This window comes from Ursus maritimus, unplaced genomic scaffold (assembly GCF_017311325.1).
Source record: "Ursus maritimus isolate PB19 unplaced genomic scaffold, ASM1731132v1 scaffold_13, whole genome shotgun sequence".
Classification (NCBI taxonomy): domain Eukaryota; kingdom Metazoa; phylum Chordata; class Mammalia; order Carnivora; family Ursidae; genus Ursus; species Ursus maritimus.
Genome location: NW_024423675.1, coordinates 58,428,603 through 58,453,363, shown reverse-complemented (window position 1 = coordinate 58,453,363; position 24,761 = coordinate 58,428,603). Strand labels below are relative to the sequence as shown.

Here is a 24,761-nt window from a genome sequence, read left to right as displayed (position 1 = left end):
ACGAAGACCCAACATGCTGCCAGCCCTGCCCTCCTTACTAGTGTTGGGTGATGGCTACCAGTCCTCCAGCAATGTTCAAATGCCAGTGAGCGTAACAGAGAATAAATCTGCTACTTTTGAATTCTCATAACATTTTTCCTTCTGTTTTCTTGTACTCAATACTGCATGGAATCATTGAGTTTTATAGCTGAGAAGTCATTTAGTCCAATGTGATTCCCCTGGCCACCAACGTTGCAAATTAAGAAATGGAAACGTAGGGAGGAGGTCGTGTTTTGTTCAAGATCACACACCTATTTTTGGTGAAACTACCCAAAACCCAGGCTCTTAAATCTATCCAAAACCCGCAGCTCCAGTCTTTTGTTAATCGGGTATGGTGACTGCCTGAACAAATACAAGAACAATTCGACTGAACACATACGAGTATCTTTCACATAGTTCCTCCTTTGCTGCCCATCAGAACGCAGAAAAATGAAGGTACTGATAAAAGTCATATAGGTCCCAAAACATCACAAAGAGCAGATGATCACTTCTAAATAGTCAATAAGGAATTCAACGGAGAGAGGGGAAGGACACCGGCATACATACCACCTCTATGTGGGCAATACCGCCATGAGGCAGAAGGACCCTAAGCTCAGACAGGGTACACCTCTCAAGAGAAAATAAGGGGGTAGGAAAGTATGAGGGAGAGCTTCAGAAGGAGGCCATGTGAGATGAGTGCAGAGGGCTACGTGCTCTCCAGATAAAACAACAAAATTCTGATGCAGGAGAAAATGAAAAGAAGTGAGTCACTAGCGGGGCTGGATGTGCATCTAATGAGTGGATCCAGTCAGAGGTGTTTCTGGATTTCAAGTCTTAGGTAAAGCGAGGTTATTTGCCCCCATGACATGCAGTGCCGTTCTCAACAAGAAAGCGGGTCAGCGGACAGCTGCGAAGGGAGAGTTATTACAGAGAACTATGGTTTCACGGAGTCATTATGTTTTTCCAGAGGAAAAGCTCAAAATGGAACGGTTATATGGGAAAATATTTCAGTTTTTGATGTGGCAAACATTCATCAAGGTTTCATGTCTACATACAGTAAGTATTAATCCCAGACATCTCAAACGCCACCAATGCAAATGATAACTTAATTCACTTTAATGTATTCCAAATGCATTCTTCCTCAGTTTCTGTTCCTATGTACAAATGCCTTCTTTTGAAAGTACAAAAATATCTACTCTAAACCAGCTTCATGGTTATCCAGAGTGGTAAGGGTAGATATGACTATTACCCCACCAAGTACCACCCTCGTGTGAGGCCTGAAGAGGAAAACTGATGAGAAGGACTCGATGCCTCAGCTCCTGGAAGACATTACATGAACCACTCGAACACGATTTCGTTTTCTTCCTGAGAGATCTAAGGCCCTCCTACGTTCAGGGGAGTTGCCAAATGAGTAAAAGGTGTATTCCAGACCAAAACCTAGATCCATTAATACCCAGTATAAGGACATTGCTACCACCCCCCACTTAGGAAAGATGGTGCAACATTTTTAGCACTTTGTTATTGATAAAGTCCATGTAAAGAGTCAACTATCTGGCAAAGGGTCACTTGACTTTATAATCATGATATCACCTTTCAAAACAATTTCAATGACCACTTCATACACTATCAACACCACTTCAGAGTGTCCACTGAATACCATGCTGAACCTGGAAGGGGTACAGAGTAAGCCCAGCGATCCCTGTGTGATGGAGAAACGGCCAACAACTATCCCACGATGAATCAACGGCCGATAGAGACCACGTGCTAACAAAGTGCCTGGAAACCCAAGAGAGGCTGAGACTCGGAAGGCAGGCTCGGCAGAGTCTGAACGGATGAAGGCGACGACGAGTTCGCCAAATAGGGAAGAAGCGTCAGAGGGAATGGAGGGAAAGGAAAGGAAAACCGAAGGAGTCGGGCCTGTACTTCGCCACACCACCCCACAGCTCCGTCCTGCGAACATCCTTGTTTTACACAATTTGAGACAGCCACATGGCACATACCAGGAGCAGGGAATGCACACTTCCAGAACTCTTTCACTGTGGCAGGCAAGGTTCTAAGCACATTATGTAAATTAATTCATTAATTTCTCAATTCTCAAAACAATCTTCTATGAGGAATGCACTGCTGTCACCCTCCTTTTAGAGACGAAAAATCCTGAGGCATCGAAACCTCTTTACTAGACAAAAACCACTTTGAAAACCGATGGTCACCAGAGAGGAAGTGGAGGGGTGGGTGGGTGAAATAGATGGAGGGCATTAAAAGTACCCTCATCGCCACGAGCTCCGAGTCCCGCACAGAATTCTGGAATCACACCTGAAACTAGCAACACTGTATGTTAACCACACCAGAATTTAAAAATTTTTTAAAAACCACTGAAATTTTAAAATAACAAAATACTGCACTAAAACCCATCAGCACACTTTAAAGGCGATGGGAATGCGTACCTTTTACCAGCTAACGGGACGATTTGCAAGCTTATTCAGTATGCCGGTTCCCAAACCACTAATGACAAGAGAACCTTCAAAATTCCACTTCTGCATCTTGTTCCCAATGCAAAGGGATCAGTAATGGGAACTCCTGAAGAACTATGTCCAAGAGACACAGTCAGAAATCTAACCATGAATTTAAAAGAAACCTTGTAACCCAACACCATGAAAACACAATGAAAGCAGCAGTCCAGATTCTATTACTCCATCTACAAACCTCGTAAATGGAAACAAAGCAGACCCACTTCCAGCTGGATGGAATGCCTGGAAAGGATCGGGCTGGATCCCAGGGCGGGCGGAATCCAAGACAGGAAACGTACCACACACCCCTGGCCGGGAACCCTGTCGGGCCACCAGCCTGTATCTACCGCCCCTAGTCTGTGGGAGGGCTTCGGAATGGGAACTTCTTGTTCTTCCTTAAAATTCTGAACCCAGTCATAAAAATAAAAGCTTTCAAATTCTAGGTTGTTATTAAAATCCTTGATTCGCTTACAATTACAGACATGCCAACGGCTGACAGGATGAAAGGGGAACGTGGAAGCACACAGAGGTGGGTCCGATGTCAGCTGTGACTGCATTTCTAGATGAACTTGGGTGAGGGGGCCCCTCCCGCAAGTCCCCAACCTCCTCCTTCGGTGCTGCCGAGATCAGTGAACATCCGTAACCGGACACAATCCTCCGGCATGCCTTCCACACGCTGTCGCTCACCAAGCCCATTTCACCATCTAGTTAGGGAAACCTCCAGGTCCGTCCCCAAACCTCTAAGCCACTGCCTTTCAGCCTCGGCCCTATTACAACTGCTCCTCCTCCCTCCAGCCCAGCCTTTCTACATCCACCAGGCGCCAGTCTCCGAGGGGCGTGGTCTAATATGCAAATCTCCTCCACCTACAAGGGGATTCGCTAAAGTGATTTGCTCCATCGCAAAGTCAACTGCCTTTCTTCTCTACTTGAAGTTCTCTCTGTCAAAGATTTAGAGTACTTAATACAATTTAGGGGCTCACTAAATACCTATTCCATATTGAAAGGCAGTGTAGACTTCAGTTCCCTCCTGATTCCACAAACGGACAGCCTCTCTTCAGAGGAATAAACGGGACCATGGGTACACAGAGCCTAGTACAGTGCCTCGTAGGCACGTCCTGCCACAGATTCTCTCCTCCTGTTACTGTTCAGTGGTCCGAAGTGTACGAAGTACTTTCACACACATGAGCTCATTCGACTCTTCTAATACTCTGAGACTTACGAGGTTACATGAAGAAACTCAGGCTACTGAGGTTTAAGGCCCCGGAATCAAGGCTAGCCTTTGGCAAGACCTAGTGATTCCAAATCCTGAGTTTTTCAATGATGCCTTGTCAGGAGTTCTGGCATTGTTTATAGAAAACCATTCCTACCCATCTCTTCCAAGAAGTTTATCCAACAAAAAGTGTTATTTTATTGCACTTATGGAATACAAACACATAGGCCAAATGTCACCATAACGGATTTAAAGGACTCTGGTTTGTGCTATACCGAATAATTCGAGTAAACTCTCAACTGGCTTATTCATTCACGCCTTCATTCAGCAAATATTTATCACACGCCAATTTGACACCAGGCACTGTGTGTGCTGCTGGGAATCTTCCCTTCCCTGAGAAATTATAATTATACAAGGTTCTCCGACTGAAGCCAGCGATGAAAGGTACAGAATGCCAGTACCTGAATCACAGACCAACGAGCGAAGAGCCAGAAAATCTGGGAACACATGCTATGCTCCTGCATAAGCTCTGTGACCTGAGCCAAGTCCCCAGTACTAGAGTTCCTTATCTAAAAAATCGAAAAATTGGTCCACATTATCTTTAAAGTTATTCTGTGCTATGAATTCTAGAGATTCCAGGATTCCATTCAGCAAGTCCTTAACACATTTACAAGTATTATTTTATACCACAATTTTATAAAATTCTGTAATTTTTAGGATGACATCTGTTCTGATATCAAATGGCACTTCGGTTCAATTTATTAACACATGTTAACGTAAGCAAAGCTCTTTATGGCCTTACTTTCAAGATTCTTGCATCCTTCTCTCAGCAAATCATGATTAAACGTGTAAACCTTAGCGCCTTAAAAAGTAGCTAAGGAGGCCCATTACATGTTGGCACACATCTCTGATGCCCACCTATAAATTCATACTCCCAGATTCTTCCCTATAATCAAGTAGAAGACATCTGTTTAAGAATCACCCTGAACAGCCAGACAAAAGATGGAGCGAACCAAAGCACATTCCTATATGCTGACTTACATGAGAAATCTTACCCCAAACACTTGCTTCAGAATTTTCTAGAGTCCTATAGAAGTGATCCTTTCTTTTCTCACTCATTCCAGGAAACTTAATTGGGCTTCTGCTCTGTCAGCCTCTGGGATGGGTGCTGAGTACAACAGTGCAGAGAGGCTGAAGCAGGGTCATCACTAGCCCACACTGTTTTTGGATGAATTACAAGAGATGCCTCATCCCAGTGGAGACAAGTGCACCAGGGGTTTGGTAAGTGGGGTGCAAACAGGATTTCTACCTCTACTTGTCCACTGGACAGGATAACCTTGAGCAGTGAACAACCTGCACAACTGTACAAGGTAGCATAGCTAGATATGTTTTTAAAAAATCATGTTCTAGTAGGGGCACTGCCTACTATAAGAGAAGGAACTTAAATGCCTAGGGATTATGGAAAGAAAAGGCTCCTGGAGAAGGTATTTGACTGACACATGAAGGATGTGTGGGTAAACAGCAGATGGAAATTGGAATAAGAATAGTGTAAGCGGAATGTTCATTCATTCCAGATAGTGGTCCAGAAATGACAACTTGGAAGTAGTATGATGTGTCTGGCAGTGTATAGTACATGTGTGTAAGGAGGAGAGGGAGGGGAGACTCAGGGAACAGTCCCTAGACAAGACTGAAAAGGAGCCAGATTATGAAGCATCTTATATGCCATGACATGTTAAGGTGTGGAAACCTGATTCTGAGATCACTAGCGGCTTGTTTTACCACTGAAAATAAACTCTTCCTCAATTATACTTTGCCATATTTTTTTTTACATTTGCTAATCACAAAAATCTCTGATATCCTAAAGCAACAAGTCTTATAAGCCAAGCGGGCAAAATCCAATGGAAAAGAAATTTACTTTTAGAGCTGCACCCATTTTGTTTGATATTTCGTTTTTAGAATCTGAAAACCTTAAAGAGTATCAAGAAACATCTTTAAATGTGTATATACACAAGTTCTATTGGTTATGCTCAAATTATAAGCCCAGTAATTGACACTTTTTATTCACAGCCTAGGTCTGAAATACTTCTAGCATATGGTCTGCACCTGTAAGAAACTTGTTAAACTTATTTGGAAAACTTCTAGAGACACCCAGCTTAAACTATTGGAGAGGGAACTGGATAGCCAGGTGCTATCCATTAAAATAATTATGTCAGCAACATTTGAGAAACAGGAGGTAGAATGGGTGAACAACCATAAGATGAGAACCCCAAGACCTTCACCACGTAGAAATAAACGTCTTATCAGGACCCAAGGCTGCCTGGAAGATTTCAAGGGAAACCAGCCTGCCTTTTAACGGGGCCACGGCGGCAGAGGCGACGCAGAAAAACCTCCCCATGAACAGAATTATCTTCAGAGCGAAGCAGCCTCCTCTCTGCCCCTCTCCCCAATAAAGTTACCCCATTTTGCTATTTTAAAAATAAGGGGCAGAAGCCTGTCAATATTGTTTCACCGTTTCTTAATGATAAACTACCCTGTGCAATCTTACTCCATACCTTTACGGTGGCTGTCAGCAGTCAATTGTGGGAAGAAAGGACTCTTTTCTTCCTTAACTGGTTTTGGTAAATATGATCCATTTGGGACACAACGTGTGCGTCGGCTTTCCCAGAAACTTGGCACCTCGGCCCCCCTAGGAGCAGGGCCCGTCAGGGACTGTCGGCGGCGCGGGCGGGGCGGGACTTGTCTCCCCTCACCCTACCCCCAGTCCTCCCCGACACGCCGGGGCTCCCACTGCCCGCAGGGCCCCAGGACTTCGCGGGGGCCGCACGCCTCTGAAAGCTGAGCCGCCGCCCGCTGCGATCTGCTCTCCAGACCCCTGCCCGGGCTCCGCTCCCGGTCCCCACGACGGCTCGGCCCGGCGACACGCTGACACGCGAGGCCCGGGGAGTGAGCCCGGCGTGCTCGCGCCGCCCCGGGCACTTCGTGGAAGAGAGTTCTGGCGAGTGTTGCCGCCGCCGGGTCCGGCTGCGCAGGGAAAGTAGAAGCGCGCAGCGCGCTGCCGCCGTCCGCGGGGTCCTAGACTGGCTCTGCGCTCCACGACCCCCACCCAGCTCTCTCCCGGGGAAGAGGGAGGCCGGCGCCGGGAAACAAAGCGGAGGGGAGGTGGGACGGCGGGCCGGGTGCCAGGCCCGCCCGCAGGGGAGGCGGCCGCCGGGAGCCGCGCGAGGGGAAGGGGGCCCGGGGCGCGCCCGCCGCCGGCCGCTCCGCCCGCCCGCCGCCCCTTACCTTAGCTCGAGCGCCCGGACCTGCGCGCCCGCCGCCCTGCCGGCCACACCGCTGTTTCCGCCGCGCCCCCACCGTGGGGCCCCGCGGGGACGCCGACTGCGCGGGGGGCGAGAAGTTGCTGGGCTCCCTCGGTCCTCCCGGGCGGACGCGGCCACGGCCGGCCCTCGCCCTGCGCGCAGCGCCTGTGGCGGCGAGGGCGGCCTCACCTCCTCCCGGGCCGCTCGGCCCGCCTCCCTCCCCGCCCGCCGCCCAGCCCTCGTCTCCACCCCGGCCCCTCCCCAGCCCCCTTCCTCCGCTCACCGCGGCGCGCGCCGATCCCCTGCCGTCCAGCCCCGACCGTCGCCTCCCGGGCTTTCTTCGGGACTTGCCGACTAACGAACACCCAGAACTCGCAAACTGAGCGGGCGCCTACCCGGGGCTAGGGGCTCTGCCTGCCTTCGAGGCTCGAGTAAGCTCCAGCTCCTTCCCCAGCAGAGCTGAGTGGAGAAGACGGTTCCTCGGGTACCACCGAGAACAGTAGCAGGCAGAATCCCAAGTCTCGTTGGGCAGGCGAGAGAGAGATGGAGGTGAAGCCGGAATGGAGACCCGAGGGTGCAGGAGAATTGGGACGTTTGAGTTGGAGAAGCTGCGGGGTTTATGAGAGAAACCTGAGTGATCCCGAGGGCCGGGATGGTGGGGGGCGGGCGCTCAGGAGAGGCGGGAGTGAAGACTGGGTTCCTCTGATCGCTGTCCTTGCCTTTGCAGAGGCTCTCCCTTGAAGAGGACTGGGAAGGGAAGGAAGATGTAGTCCAAGTGGGGTCCTCCAAGAAGCAGGCGCCGAGACAAGACAAGCTGTAGATGGATTTCTTAGGGGAAATGGCTGTGGGATTAAATGGAAAAAGGAGAGGCTTGCTTTATGCACTCCAGTGAAGGAAAGAGGGAAGCAGTCACCCTAGCTTCCCTGCCTGCAGTCTAAGGAGGATCGTTGTGAGTCCTACGTTCCCAGTTCCCCCTGGGACCCACCTGCCTCGTATCCATGTCTCTACCAGTCATTGGCTGCGAGGTGTGGCCTTGAGCACAAACCCAGAGATGAATTTCAGAGTACAAAAGCCAGGGCCTTTGGCCAATGAAGCTCCAAGACCGCTGGGGGAAGATCCTCACAGCTGCCCACAATCTAGAGGACAAATGGAATCAACTCTCCCACACACAGCTACAAATTTTAAATAAAGCCCCAAGGGTTTGCTGGAATCAGATGGACCTGGCTCTCCACCTTCCACTGACACGGTCTCTGCTCAGTGAACTGGTAACTCACCCCTTCAACCTGCAAAGGCTTTTCCTGGCCCTGTCTTTGCACCTGCACACGTGGCTCTACCTAGGAAAATGCCTCCTCAGTCCACTCACCCCTCAATACTCAGTTCAAGCATCACCTCCTCTCAGGAGCTTTTCCCACTTAGCACATGACTTGTTTCTGCCACAGACCTACCACACAGCGGTTTGGTTTTTTGGTAGTTTGTGGTTTTGTTTTTGGCATAGTTTCCCCCCACTATATTATAAAATTTGTTTTCCCCCAATTATACAAGTAATATGTTCATTGCACAAACTTGGAAAAATACACCCAAACCAAATGTCTCCAACTCCCCCAGTCTTCAAAGAACAGCTTCCCTTGATAGCCAATTAGAGTCTGAGCCCCCTTTCCATGTCTATCAGTCTAGGTCCAGTCAGGAGAGAGAAACCACACAGCAATTAAACAGTAAAAGTTTAATATAAAAAATATTTAACTACAACAGGATTTGGAGCAATGAGGGATTGGCAAGTAAGAAGTAAATAGAAAAAAGAAAATAGGTATAGCAGGTGAAAGAATTCAGGAGAAGCCACGACCCATAGGGCTGAGACAGAGCTCCAAAGGACAAGCTTCCTGCTCCCCCAGACTAAGACCCAGACCCTGCTGGAGAGAGCATGGCCATGGCTCACTGAACGGCAGAGAAGTCACTATGGTATCATGCCGGGGAACTTGCTAGAAATCCACCTTCTGCAATTTGCTGAGAATCTGCCTCTGAGGTTGTGAGGAACGCTGTTCACAGAGCAGTGTCTCATGGAAGCATTTCAGTGCAATATCACCCTGAGAGCAAGGTGCTGGGAGAAGCTGTTGGCTGCCCTGCACTGCAGGATCCTGGTCCCAAAGACACTGCCCAAAATGCAGAAGCCGGCCAAGCGAGGGCATGGCAGCCAGTGGGCAGAGCTCTGTTAGTCCTGCAGTATCTCCCCCACACCCTGTACTGATGCGTAACAAGCCAGCTGGCCGAGGAAATTATACAAAAGGCCCAGATCTATTTGTACGGAGAAGGCAAAAAGGATGAAGTTTGGAACTGACGGGTAATGACTTGGTAACCAGCACACTATGCAACCTCAAAAAGTCCAGGCGTAGTCACTTCCTCCCCAAAATACACCGGCACATCCCAGAGGCACACTGTTACGTCTACGAATCTTGTCCCCCAGCTGGCCATTGTGTTCCTGACTACCGTGCCCTCTCTCGCATCATGTCTCAGCCTTTCCCCCCTACAGCTTTGCCCCACCTGGAGGCAGCGATGCCTCCTCCCCGAGTTCCTCAAGCACAGCTGTTGTCAGGCTCAACAAAATTTAATAGGGGAAACCGAATGGGATTACAGAAAGGAAAAGAAAAAGTTAAAACCTAATAATGGACCCCAGAATGTGAAACCATCCACAGAGCTCCCTACAGTGTGTCTCTCTCCTTAGCCAGAATCCCACATAGGCAAACAGCATGTGCCCCCCCCCCACCAGAGTCCAGGCTGCAGCGCCGTGAGGGCCTAGCAAGAGACAGACAAGCTTCTCTTCACTTTCACCTAGTCCCGCTCCATTAAATACAGAATAATCTGCAGAGATGCAGCTCTAAGATGAACATACATGTTGTTAGGAAGAGAAACTTAGTCCCCCAGTACCTAAACTCACTAATTAAGCCTCTTACGGAGCATCTACTCAGCACCGGGCACCGTCCTGGGCAGTAGGGATATAATCTGGGTAATCGTTACAATATGAGGGAGATAGATAGTAAACAAATCATTTTACAAATAGTTCTTTTTCATATCTCTGCTAAAGATGCAAAGCATATAATAATGAGTTAACCTAGCACTAAGGAATTAGAGAGGGACCCCTGGAGAAAGCAACATTTAGCTGAGCTCTGAAGGACTGAGTTGGAACATTCCAGAAAAGGGGGATGCTGAATCTGAGGCTCTGAGGTGGGAAAGAGCCAGGCCCATCTGAAGAAAGAATTTAAGGACAGAGCAACAGGAGATGAGGCCAAAGGGGCAAATAAGAGGCAGTCATGCGTGCTCGTGTAGGCATGTTAAGAATTTTGGATTTTATCCTTCCAACAATGAGAACCCACTGGAGGGTTTTAAGCACCAGTCTAGCTAGGGGTGGAGAACAGACTGGAAAGTGCAACAGGGAAGGGTCTGGGGAGAATACATGAGACTCGTGTTCAGAGCAGAGATTGGGCCTGGAGATAGAGATTGAGAAGTAACTCGTCTGTAGAAAGAGAGCATAGCCCCAGGTTTGGCTGAAGAGCTGGTAAAGATTGCGGACAGAAGCGAAAGAACTCTCTCCAGGTGGGGTGGGGTGAGCAAAGAGAGCTGAGAAGGGAGAGCCAGGGGGACGGCGGACAATCAGGAAGTTATGCTGGATCATCTTCATCATAGAGCAAGATCAGCTTCCCTGGAGAAGAACCAACGGCCCAATCAAGGCAAATCTACTCCTAAAGATAAATTCAAACTTCCACGCTTGGCAAAGAACAGCATGAAGGTTTAAAAAAGGCAGCCCCAATCTCCTCCCCACCCACTCACTTCATAGCCATCAAAACTAATCAGCCACGGTTCCCCATTCTTTTCTAAAAAGTTGAAAACAATATTAGTTGTAACCCCACTTCCTAGAAATACCCATGTTGTTATATTCTCTGGCAGAATCTTTACTTAAATTACCCAAATCTAAACTCAAAGTAAAGGAGCATCCCCAATTCATCTTTTTCTCTGCATTTTCTTTTTTTTTTTAAGATTTTTTATTTATTTATGTGACAGAGAGACAGCCAGCGAGAGAGGGAACACAAGCAGGGGGAGTGGGAGAGGAAGAAGCCGGCTCATAGCGGAGGAGCTGATGTGGGGCTCGATCCCAGAACACCGGGATCCCGCCCTGAGCCAAAGGCAGACGTTTAACGACTGAGCCACCCAGGTGCCCCTTTTTCTCTGCATTTTCTGGCACATAGAAGGTGCCTAGCTGTGTTTACAGAATTGAATTTTGTCTGCAAACTCTCTCCAGTGCTGAGCAGTATTTCTAGTAGAAGGACACTGAGCTCACAGCTTCAACCAGCAAATCATCCCACTGGCATTCAGTGTCAACACAAGTTTTCTTAAAACACCTTCACTTTGGGAAGATTCTTTTTTTTTTTTTCCTAAGTCGTGGCTTTTGGCTCCTTTTTCTCTCTTTCCCGGCACCTGAGGAAAGACAGTCTTCCTGCCACGTAAATTCTCTGCTACAGCCCAGACCCCGCGGGCCATAGAAACGACGTCACACACACACACAGCACCATAGAAACAGCACCGCGCACGCGCACACACACACACCCAACACCACTCAAGAATGGCCATGTTTAATACCCATCTCCACGGAGCTGAAAAGCAGTAGCACAGCCTGTTCATGGGCAAGAAAGAGGATTCCGGTCAACAGGCACTTGCACTAAGTGCGCTTCTATTCTATTCTATTCTTCACACCCTTCCCAGGAACAGGCTTCTCCTGCTCTCCCTCCCAGCAACCCCGGGATCTAGGAGAGAGCCGAAGACCACCGTGCCTCCAGTCCAGCCATCTCCCCAGCAGAGGCAGGCCACTCTGCCCTGTGTCAGGCTACTTTTGGAAAAGTCGAGAGTTCTAGAAGATAGCCTTTTCGAGGAAGGCTACATCTCTCCTTTCTGAAGATCGCTTGGTCACATAAATGGGTCTTTCCTCTGGCTGCTCGGGAACTTGCACAATTTACTTCACTGCATTTTTTCAAACTGCTGAAAGAAAGAAAGCAGTAGGCTTGATTACAATTCCAAAAATCTGTGTTTAACCCAGAACTTTAGATCCACCCTCTAGAGCCATCCATTGCCTTAAAACCATTTGCACGTGCATATGCATGTGGCTGAGAGGTAGGCTCGTGCAGTGTGTGTGCACGCCTGCACACGTGCGTGATGGATCGTCTGTCTCCTGGATTCCTTTGACCAGTTTTACTTCCCACTACCAAGTTCATAGGATCTAACTTTTTTAAAAATCTTTTTTTTTCTTTTTATTTAATTTTAATCCAGTGTACCTAACATACTGTTATCTTAGTTTCAGGTATACAACACAGTGATTCAACAATTCTGTACGTTACTCAGTGCTCATCATGGTAAGTGTGCTCTTAATCCCCTTCACCAATTTCACCCACCATCCTACCCACCTCCCCTCTGGTAACCATCAGTTTGTTCTCTGTAGTTAAGAGTCTGTATTTTGTGTGAGTCTCTATTATTGTTTTGTTTCTTATACTCCACATATGAGTGAAATCATATGGTATTTGTTTTTCTCTAACTTAATTCACTATTATACCCTCTAGCTCCATCCACGCTGTTGCAAATGGCAAGGTCACGTCCTTTTTCGGGGCTGAGTAATATTCCATTGTATACATATACCACATCTTCTTTATCCATTCACCAATCGATGGACACTTGGGCTGCTTTTATATCTTGGCTGTTATAAATAATGCTGCAATAAACAGGGATACATATATCTTTTTGAATTAGTGTTTTCATTTTCTTTGGGTACATACCCAGTAGTGGAATTACTGGATCATATGTTAATTCTATTTTTAATTTTGAGGAACCTCCATACTGTTTTCCACAGTGGCTGCACCAGTTTACATTCTCATGAACAATGCATAAGGATTGTTTTTCCCACATCTTCAGTAACACCTGTCATTTCTTGTGTTTTTTATTTTAGCCAATCTGACAAGTGGGAGGTGGTATCTCATTGTGGTTTTGATTTGTATTTCCCTGATGCCGAGTGATGTGGAACATCTTTTCATGTGTCTGTTGGCCATCTGGATGTCTTCTTTGGAGAAATTCTGTTCATGTCTTCTGCCCATTTTTTAATTGGATTATTTGTTTTTTGGGGTTGAGTTGTATAAATTCTTTATGTATTTTGGATACTAACCTTTTATCAGATATGACATTTATAAATATATTCTCCCATTCAGTAGGTTGCCTTTTAGTTTTTAAAATTTTTTTTAGATTTTGTTTTCTAAAATTTCTACAATGAACATGGATTACTTTTGTAAACAAGAAAGTTACAAAAAACCCTAAATATCATACTGAGCCAAGCTTAACAGCCCTTTTTATTCTTTTTTAAATTTTTTTCTTTTTTAAATGTATTTAAATTTTGGGTAGTTAACATACAGTGCAGTATTGGTTTCTGGAGTAGAATTCAGTGATTCATCACTTACATACAACACCAGAGCTCATCATAACAAGTGCTCTCCTTAATTCCCATCCCCCATCTCGCCCATCCCCCACCCACCTCCTCCATCAACCCTCAGTTTGGTCTCTATTATTAAGAGTCTCTTATGACTTGTTTCTCCCTCTCCTTTTTTAATTTTCCCCTTTCCCACATGTTCATCTGTTTTCTTAAGTTCCACATATGAGTGAAATCATATAGGATTTGTCCTTCTCTGACTTATTTCACTTAGCATAATAAACTCTAGCTCCTTCCATGTCGTTGCAAATGGCAAGATTTCATTCTTTTTGATGGCTGAGAGATTCCATTGCATACATATACCACATCTTCTTTATCCATTCACCTGTTGATGGACATTTGGGCTCTCTCCATATTTCAGCTGTTGTAGATAATGCTGTTATAGACATCAGGGGGGCATGTAACCCTTTGAATCAGTATTTTTGTATCCTTTGGGTAAATACATAGTAGTGCAATTGCTAGATCATAGGGTAGCTCTATTTTTGAGGAACATCCGTACTGTTCTCCAGAGTGGCTATACGAGTTTGCATTCCCACCAAGAGTATGAGAGGGCTCCCCTTTCTCCACAGCCTCACCAACACCTGTTTCTCCTTGTGTTGTTAATTTTGGCCATTCTGACAGGTGTGAGGTGGTATCTCGTAGTTTATTGATTGTGTCCTTCACAGTGCAGAAGATTTTTCTTTTTAAAATGCCAATAATTCATTTTTGCTTTTGTTTCCCTTGCCTGTGGTGACGTGTCTAGTAAGAAGTTGTTAAGGCCGAGGTCAGAGAGGTTTCTGCCTGTGTTCTCTAGGATTTTGATGGTTTCTTGTCTCACATTAAGGTCTTTCATCCATTTTGAACTTATTTTGTGTATGGTGTAAGAAAGTGGTCCAGTTTTCCCAATACCTTTTGTTGAAGAGACTTTTTTTAAAAAAGACTTTATTTATTTGAGAGAGCAAGTGACTACATGAATGGAGGTGGGGGAAGAGCAGAGGGAGAGGGAGAAGCAGACTCCCTACTGAGCACGGAGGCCCCACTCAGGGCTGGATCCCAGGACCCTGAAATCATGACCTGAGCCAAAGGCAGATGCTTAACCGACTGAGCCACCCAAGTGCCCCAAAGAGACTGTCTTTTTTCCACTGGATATTCTTTCCTGCTTTGTTGAAGATTAGTTGACCATATAGCTGTGGGTACTTTTTAGTTTTGTTGATTATTTCCTTTGCTGGGCAGAAAATTGTATTATGATGTAGTCCCACTAGTTTATTTTTTTGCCTCTGCTTCCCTTGCCTCAGGAGACATATATAGGAAGAAGTTGCTACGGCTGATGCCAGAGACATTACTACCTGTGCTCTCTCCTAGGATTTTTATGGTTTCAGGTCTCACAGTTAGGTCTTTAATCCATTTTAAATTTATTTTTGTTTATGGTGTAAGAAGGTGGTTCAGTTTCATTCTTTTGCATATAGCTGTCCAGTTTCCCCAGTACCATTTGTTGAAAAGACTGTCTTTTTCCCATTGCGTATTCTTTCTGCCTTTGTCCAAGATTAATTGACCATATAATTACAGGTTTATTTCTGGGTTTTCTATTCTGTTCCATTGATCTATGTGTGTTTTTGTGCCGGTGCCATACTATTTTGATTACTACAGCTTTACATTATATCTTGAAATCTGGCATTGTGATACTTCCAATTTTGTTCTTCCTTTTCAAGATTGTTTTGGCTATGCCGGGTCTTTTGTGGTTCCATACAAATTTTAGGATTGTTAGTGCTGGTTCTGTGAAAGGTGCTATTGGTATTTTAGGGACTGCTATAGATTGCTATCGGTAGTATGGACATTTTAATAATATTTGTCCTTCTAATCCATGAGCATGGAATATCTTTCCATTTGTGTCATCTTCACTTTCTTTCATCACTGTTTTATAGTTGTCAGAGTACAGGTCTTTTATCTCTTTGATTAGGTTTATTCCTAGGTATTTTATTATTTTTGGTATAATTGTAAATGGGATTGTTTTCTTAGTTTCCCCTTCTGCCATTTCATTCTTAGTGTATAGAAATGAGATGGATTTCTGTACATTGATTTTTGTGTACTGCAACCTTATTGAATTCATTTATCAGTTCTAGTCAATTTTTGGTGGAGTCTTTCAGGTTTTCTATATATGGTACCATGTCATCTGCAAATAGTGCAAGTTTTACTTCTTCCTTACCAATTTGGGTGCCTTTTTTTGTTGTTGAGTTGTTGAGGATTTTTACATCTATGTTCATCTGAGATATTGGCCTGTAGTTCTCTTTTTGGTTGGATATTTATCTGGTTTTGGTATCAGGGTAATACTGACCCATGGAATAAATTTGGAAGCTTTCCTTCCTCTTCTATTTTTTGGAATAGTTTGAGAAGAATAGGTATTAAGTCTACTTTAAACATTTGGTAGAATCACCTGTGAAGCCATCTCATCCTGGACTTTTGTTTGTTGGGGAGTTTTTTTAGTTTTTTTATTTTTTATTTTTATTTTTTAAAGATTGTATTTATTTATTTGACAGCAAGAGAGGCAGCCAGCAAGCAAGGGAACACAAGCAGGGGGAGTGGGAGAGGAAAAAGCAGGCTCCCAGTGGAGGAGCCTGATGTGGGGCTCGATCCCAGAACACTGGGATCACGCCAAAAGCAGACGCGTAATGACTGAGCCACCCGGGCGCCCCGTTGGGGAGTTTTTTTAATTACTGATTCAATTTTTTTGATGGTAATTGGTCTGTTCAAATTTTCTATTTCTTCATGATTCAGTTTTGGGAGATTATACATTTCTAGGAATTTATTCTTTTCTTCTAGGTTGTCCAATTTGTTGGCACGAAACTTTTTCATAATATTTTCTTACAATCCTTTGTACTTCTGTGGTGCTGGTTGTTATTTCTCCTCTTTGATTTCTGATTTTGTATGAGTCTTCTCTCTCTCTTTCTTTCTTTCTTTTTTTTTTTTTTTTATGAGTCTAGCTAAAGATTTATCAATTTTGTTGATCTTTTCAAAGAACCAGCTGGTGGTTTCAGTGATGTGTTCTACTGGTTTTTTGTGGGTTTTTTTGTTTTTTTTTTTTTTTTTAGTTTCTATTTCATTTATTTCTCCTCTAGTCTTTATTATTTCCTTCTGGTTTCCTACTGGTTTTAGGTTTTAAGTGTATTCTTCTTTTTCTAGCTCCTTTAGGTGTAAGATTAGGTTGTTTGCGATGTTTCTTGCTTCTTGAGGTAGGCTTGTATTGCTATAAACTACCCTCTTATAACAACTTTTGCTGCATCCCAAAGATTTTTGGACCATTGTGTTTTCAATTTCATTTGTCTCCATGTATTTTTAATTTCCTCTTTGATTTCTTGGTTGACACATTCACTGTTTAGTAGTATGTTATTTAACCTCCATGTATTTGTGTTCTTTCCAAATTTTTTCTTGTGATTGATTTCTAGTTTCATAGTGCTGTGATGAGAAAAGATGCATGGTATGACTTCAGTTTTTTTTAATTGGCTGAGATATGTTTTGTAGCCTAAAATGTGATCTATTCTGGAGACTGTTCCATGTGCACTTGAAAAGAATGTGTATTTTCCTGTTTTAGGATGGAATGTTCTGAATTACCTGTTAGATCCATCTGGTTCAATGTGTCATTCAAAGCCACTGTTTCCTTGATTTTCTGTTTGGATGCTCTATCTATGGATAAGAGTGGGGCGTTAACAGCCCATATTATTATATTACTATCGATTAGTTCCTTTATGTTTGTTATCAGCACCTTTTTGGATTTGTGTGCTCACATGTTGGTGCATAGACATTTATAATTATTATATCTTCTTGTTGGATTGTTCCCTTTATGATTATATAGTGTCCTTCTTTGTCTCTTGTTACAGTCTGTTTTAAAGTCTGTTTTGTCTGATATAAGTATTGTTACTCTGGCTTTCTTTGCACTTCAATTTGCATAGTAAATGCTCTTCTATCCCTTCACTTTCAATCTGCATGTGTCTTTAGGTCTAAACTGAGTCTCTTGTAGGCAGCCTATAGATGGGCCTTCCTTTTTTATCCATTCCATCACCCTATGTCTTTTGATTAGAGCATTTAGTCCATTTACATTCAAGGTAATTATTGATAGGTATGTACTTGTTGCCGTTTTATTACTTGTTTTATGGTTGGTTTTGTAGTTCTCCTCTGTTCCTTTCTTCTCTTGCTATCTTCTCTCATGTTTCACTGGCTTTCTTTTTTTTAAGATTTATTTATTTATGTTTAGGGTGAGAACATGAGTGGGGGGAGTGGCTGAGGGAGAGGGAGAAGCAGGCTCTCTGCTGAGCAGGGAGCCAGATGTGGGGCTCGATCCCAGGACACTGAGATCATGACCTGAGCCAAAAACAGACACTTAACCGACTGAGCTACCCAGGCACCCCTGGCCTGCAAAGTTTCTGCTGAAAAATCTGCTAATAGCCTTATGGAGTTTCCCTTGTATGTAACTGTTTTCTTTTCTCTTGCTGTTTTAATAATTCTCTCCTTACCACTACTTTTTGCCATTTTAATTATGTGTCTTGATGTGGACCTCCTTGGGTTGATATTGTTTGGGACTCTCTGTACCTCCTGCATCTGGATTTTTGTTTCATTTCCCAGATTTGGGAAGTGTTTAGCTATTATTACTTCAAATAAATTTTCTGCACCCTTTTCTCTCTTCTCTTTCTAGGATCTCTGTAATGCAAATGTCATTATGCTTGATGGTGTCACTGAGTTCTCTAAGCCTCTTTTCATTTTTTTTCCCTATCTCCTGTTCAGCTTGATTACTTTCCATTACCCTGTCCTCCAGGTCACTGATTCATTCTTCTACTTCCTCTTGTCTACTATTTATTCCATCCAGTGTATTTTTTAAAAAGATTTATTTAGGGGTGCCTGGGTGGCTCAGTTGGTTAAGTGTCTCCCTTCGGCTCTGGTCTTGATCCCAGGGTCCTGGGATGGAGCCCCACATTGGGCTCCCTGCTCCCCCTGCTGGTGCCCTCTGTGTCAAATCAGGGGGGAAGAGAGAAAGAATCCTCAAGCAGACTCCCTGCTGAGTGCAGAGCCTGACATGGGGCTCGATCTCAGGACCCTGAGCTCATGACTTGAGCCAAAATCAAGAGCTGGCCAATCAACCAACTGACCCACCCAGGCGCCCCCCCCCCCCCCNNCGCATCCAGTGTATTTTTAATTTCAGTTATTGAGTTCTTCATCTCTGATTGGTTCTTTTTTATGTTTTTTGTCTCTTTGTTAAGGGTCTCACTGAGGTTTTCCACTGTTTTCTCAAGTCCAGTGAGTATCTTTGTGACCATTACTTTATATTCTCTATCAGGCACATTACTTATCTCCATTTCATTTAGGTCTCTTGCTGTGATTTTGTCCTGTTCTTTCATTTGGGACATATTCCTCTATCTCATTTTGTCTAACTCTCTTTGCCTGTTGCTATGTGTTAGGAAAGTCAGCTACATCTCCCGTTCTTGAAAGTAGTTTTGTAGAAGAGCTTCTGTAGTGCCCTGTGGTGCTGTGTCCCCTGTTCACCAGTACTTGGCACTTCAGAGGAATCTCCTGTGTGTTTTGTGTGCCCTACTGTTGGGCCTAAGCTGCAGTTGTCTGCAATGGCTCTCTTTGCCTGTTGCGGGCAGGCGTAGGTCCCTGTGGTTGTTAGAGGGCCAGTCTAGGGTTGTCTTCGGTTTGAGTTGAGTCAGACTAGACATTTGCCAGAGATGTGTTAGCACCGAACTGCCGGGCACTTTCTCCGTGTTGTCTTGAGAAGCTTTCATTGCTGGGTAGGGCCTGCGATCAGACCAGATGTCTGCTCCCAACCCACAAATGGGACTGGTGTATATGGTCATCTTTCCCTTTCTCAGGGTAGGAGTCACGTCACAGTGGTGCTGGCCCCTGTCAGGGCTGCTTGCACACTGCCAGGCCTGTGGCACTGCTTTGGATGGGCTCCAGCCAAGTGTGTATTGGAGGGAGTGGGTCCACAGGAGACCACAGTGGCTGGGCTCGTGGTGCCAGCAAGGTCCTTTGCTCCTGGAGAAGACTCTCTTTCTCAGTTCCCTTATCCCGCGACACTTGCTCTTGGACTTTATCACTCTGGTTGGACTCTTCCTGAATTCCTTTTACTTCCTCCCAACCCCATTCATTACGTTCAGACATTTCCACTCTCCCCTGAGCAGCATTGTCTTCCTAAGCTTCAGTTAGGTACGTGCTGCTGCTGCTGCTGCTGGTGCTTCTTATCAAAAGCATTAGCATGTGGGGTTTGGATGCCATGGTGCTAAGTGGGCCAGAAGAAAGGAGTAACAGATACACTTCCGCTGGCTGACAAAGAGAGCTTACTCCACATCTGAAGTGGAGGGTTGTTGGTGTGGAGTCATCTGATATCTGGGCAGGATCTTTAGAAGTGAAGTGATTTTTTGAAATTAAACTACCTAGAGAATGGACATGGTCAAGATATTAGACTAGCAGCTTTCTCCTTTAAGCTGAGCTATGACATCTGTTCAGGTGTACCAGTGTATAGTTGAAGAGATGCCCACGAACTTATTTTGTACCTCCTCAGAAAGTTATACTTCGGGGGCGCCTGGGTGGCACAACGGTTAAGCGTCTGCCTTCGGCTCAGGGCGTGATCCCAGCGTTATGGGATCCAGCCCCACATCAGGCTTCTCCACTTGAGCCTGCTTCTTCCTCTCCCATTCCCCCTGCTTGTGTTCCCTCTCTCGCTGGCTGTCTCTATCTCTGTCAAATAAATAAATAAAATCTTTAAAAAATAAAAAAATAAAAATAAAAAAAGAAAGTTATACTTCGGTGAGGATATACCACTTTGGGGTTTGGGTACAAACTAGGGTATTCAAAACTAGGGTATTAAATCAACTAAAACCTGACCTTGAGCTCAGATTTATATGCTTCTCAATTTTTTTTTTTTAAATCCAGCATATCTCAAAAGAAAGAAAAAGTCTCAGGGTACTCTATAACTATAATAGTGGACATTCATCAAATGTGTCATATATATATCATCTATTTATGTATATACGGAATATACATATTTTCATGTCAGTACATATAGTCTTACCTGATTCTCTTAACAGCCTTATCCTATTGCATTCTTAAAAAGGAATTTACAAACATTAGTGTTAGAACAGAGAAATGATGTCATACAGAAAAAAATCTGCTTTTTAAACTTGTGTCTAGCATATAACATAAATACTGAATTAACAGACATAGAATTCATGAATTTTTATTGTCTTAAATTACAGCAATAATATCTTGAATTTGTAGCTATTCTTTCTTTTTTTAATCCAAACTTTCTAACTATAAGCTTTAAATAAGCCATGAGCTTTAAAATACAAACTTCAGATTTTTAAATTAGATATAGTTTTCTATAGGACCATTTATAACCTTTCTATAAGAGATTAGACTTGTATCATTACACTACCACGAATAGGTTTCCATTAAAAAATAAAAAATAAGTTTGATATTGAAATTTTCTCTTCTGAATTATTATGGAATTACCATCAGTATCTGCAGTGACCCCCCCAAAGGTATAGGATTGATGAAATCTTTCTGCCATGAATTTTTCTCTGTTACTGAATTTTAAAAACACTGACATTTTACCATTTTTCCAAAAAGAAAAGAAAGAAAGAAAATATGGCTGTTGTCTATTCTTTATGCCTCTGGAATAGTTTGCTTCCTTCCTTAACCCCACCCTTTATCGCCCTCTCCCAAGAAGGTATGGGGAACTACATTTGCATATTTTATTATTCTGTCAATGGAATGAGAGTCCCTGCAAACACACTTTCCCTCGTGGAATTCCCTCATAACAGACAGCCTGTTTTAAACAAGCAGCCCGGTGATCAGGAGACGACCCAGAAGCTCAGTGCAGGGGGCTGCCGGCCTTCTTCCTCTCAACTCACAGCCTGGCTGTCTCTATCCTCTGAGAATATATACTCCCTGCCAGCAATGCCACAGAGAATTTATAAAGCAATTTCAGTTCCTTGTGACGAGGTAGACCCAATTTATCACCCGTTTTAGAAAATGTTTTGTTAAAGCACCGTTTTCTATCACAGGAGGATCTGGTTAATTTCTGTGGCGTCCTACCTCAACCTGAAATTTGACTGAGAAATCCACACACACACGCCCCCCCCACTATTACTAGGAGCCAGCAGCGCTCCTGCTGCTACCTGCTCACACAGAAACCTGAAGGCGGTCGGTTTACTTACTGGAGAAGGAAGTGGCTCAGAATCTGCCTTTTGTCATCACAATGAGGTCATGAGAAACAAGCCCTCCTGAGAGGAGCACTCTCTTGTCTCAGCAGCACTGTCCCGACGGCAAGGGGAGCAGCGGGGTGACTGACTGCAGTGCTGCAGACCGTGACCCCACACGCTTCCAGTTCCTGCGAAGAGTAAATGAACAAGCAGTGTGTCATAGGGTCACCCCAGCCATCCACAGCCCCCAGGACCACCACCCCACCTATTCCTCCTGGAAAGCTACATTTTGCTCCCATTTCATTCCCAGTCCAACACAATTTCAGCAATACAAAGGCTGACTAGTGGAGGAAGACAAAAAACAAATTTCCAGAGAATGATGCCCGCTACCCTGCCCTGTGCACACTCACTCTGCCATTCTGCCACCTCCCAGATGCCCCCCTCCTCGGTCTTGCTCCCTACCTCACTCAGGACCTTCCCTGCTTCCCACACGGCTTGGAGCTGCCTCTGACCTTCATGCCCACAACCATTTGGTCTTCAGCCTTCTCCTTGTCACCTCCCAGAGAGCATCCAAACCTCTCCTCCTCTCCAGCATTCCCACCAGAACGGGAATGCGCAGGCGCCCGACAATCACCGCAAGTTCCCGGTAACTCTCGGACACTTTGGAACCGGGGAAAGTGGCGTCTGTCTGTGAACACCTACCAACTCTGTGCTTCCACTGCCTTACGACTATTTGTCCCCCTCCCTAACTGGACAGTGGACCCTAGGGTGGGGGTATACTCCTCATCTGGGAAATGGGACAGTACTATCACCTGTCTCATCAGGTGCTTACAAGATGCATATGAAATAACTTATCTGAAGCACTGAGCTCAGCGCTTGGCAGAGCAAACGCTCGATAAATGTTAACATGTCATCTCCTCTCCCTCGGCTAGTAGACAGTGAGGGTGTCGCTGTGCCTGGTCCAGGACTCTGAACATCATAGGCACTTCAGGGCCACTTGCCACACGAGTTTCCTCAGTGGAGCCGCGTCTGTCTCTTGCTGGGCACACACATGTTGCAAAGCCCTGCTCAGTGACGTGGCAACTGGATGCTTAGCCCCCACGGGCGGGAGTCTCTTATTTCTTTCCCGTCTGTCACATTAACTTCCTCTATTTGTTAACATTAACTAGGTTCGGAAAAAATTCCTTTTTCCCTTTTCCCCTTTCATCTGGGAGCTGCTCGTGGATCACTGTTCCCTGCAGGCTCGAGTTCACCTTCATCTGAGGGTGCAGATAAGAAACGCTGTCAGAGCTCTTTCGAGGTGACCTAACCCTCTCTGCACCGAAATTACATGGTTAGCAGAGGTTCCCCTTTAATGAAAATCCAGTGCCCTTCCTTCTCTGGCCATATCACGCTGCATCATCCCAGATGTGATGTAAAGCACTGACCATCCTACATTTTCAAGGAAAGTGGATGTGTGCGTGCACGCGTGTGTCTGCATGTGCTCGTGTGTACATATGCGCCCGCGTGTGTGTGCACGCACTCCCACGGCACAGTGTCACAGCTAACGGCCCCCGCTGCAGTCAGAATGTCTGGTTTAAATCCTGGCTCCACGTCTTACGCCAGTTTTGTGACCTTAGGAAATGACTTACCCCTCCAAGCCTGTTTCCTCATGTGGAAAGGGGGATAATAATAGAGCGTACCAGATGGGATCAAATGGGGATTAAATGAGTTCATATCTTGTAAAGCACACAGTAAGCACCATGTGTTATACAAGCTAAAAACAATTACAGAATTCTTTTATCTTGACGCTTCCTTTTCAACATATTTTCAAACACGAAAAATACGTAATATGTGCCACAGCATGGGCTGTGTCCGACGTAGGGGGTCTTTATTGCTCTTTGATGGACTGCTATCTGAATTCATATGAACAACACAACCCTGGACCACTCTGTGGAACAACACAGATGATTTTAGCACAGAACCAGCATTGGGTAAAGAAACTCAACTGTATACTAGCCCAGGGAGAGGAAATTCAGAGACTGATGATACACTCACATTTATTGAGCGTTTGCTCTGGGCCAAGCACTGAGCTCAGTGATTCAGATAATTTATTTCATTATTCTTGCAACTGCCTCACGAGATAGGTAACATTATTGTCCCATTTCACAGATGAGGAGTCACCTGGGTCATAAAAAGGGTAAGCAACTTGCCCATGGTCATAGAGCTGCTTCCCAGCTGACCCAGAGTGGACGGGTCTGATCACCAATTGTACGGGGAAGACGGGACTCTTCATTTTATTAATGAATTCCTTTCCGTTTGGAAAATATAGTTCCAGATTTCCAAGTTAATTATCATTGTTACCACATGGATGTTTATTAAATATTGGCTGTTGATTACAATGACCGAACCCTAGACCACATTGGGAAGCTGGCCATGGCCTTCTGGGTTCCTTCCCCAATATCTCCTCTAGGTCCCAGGACAGAAATCACACAATAAACCACTGGCTGTTGCTAAGAGCTTAAGCCATGAACTTTCTCAGGGGACATTTGTATTTAATTGAAAAACCAACAATGCCTTTGAGAACAAAAGGGATGATGAGACACTGTGAATGGAATCTCAGACATTCATATGAGCGATGAGGGTGATTTAATTGTGGAGGCCTCCCCGCAGCCCGTCAATCACTCCGACAGATCGACCCTGATGGTACACATTTATATGAGGAAATGTTGTGCTGCACTGAGTAATTTCCATAATTCCCTTCCTGGTGAGACCTTGGCCTGAGTTATCCTCTACTGCAAAGTACACATGGTTGTAAACTCCGACTATTTCCTCAATCAGTGTCAATCCTGACTCAAGCCAGTTTAGGCTAGTCATGAAACAAGAACCAGAAAAGCAAAAGCCCCCGACCCTTGCCACATCGGTGTACTTAAGGCAATGGATACCAGGGTAGATATAAACTTGAGAACAACTACGTGGAGAGAGGCATATCTGCACACTGAGGATGCAGGGGACCATGAATCCCCCGTGCAGGGAAAACGTAGGCTCAGATCCCGAGTTGAATAT

At 44.9% G+C, this 24,761-nt stretch overlaps 1 protein-coding gene across 5 annotated transcripts in view; it reads right to left on the bottom strand.

The window, feature by feature from the left end:
• Positions 1-11,161: 11,161 nt before the first annotated feature.
• SCAF8 (SR-related CTD associated factor 8) overlaps positions 11,162-24,761 on the bottom strand; it is a 216,711-nt gene continuing 203,111 nt past the window's right edge. Inside the window, exons 24-26 of one of the 5 annotated variants that reach the window (XR_005834413.1) lie at positions 21,732-21,904; positions 20,585-20,617; positions 11,162-12,056 (exon numbers count right to left, since the gene is read on the bottom strand). The gene's annotated coding sequence lies outside the window, so the exon portion shown is untranslated. The remainder of the gene's footprint in view (positions 12,057-20,584; positions 20,618-21,731; positions 21,905-24,761) is intronic. The other 4 variants (XR_005834417.1, XR_005834412.1, XR_005834416.1 and 1 more) reach the window with 4 other exon arrangements.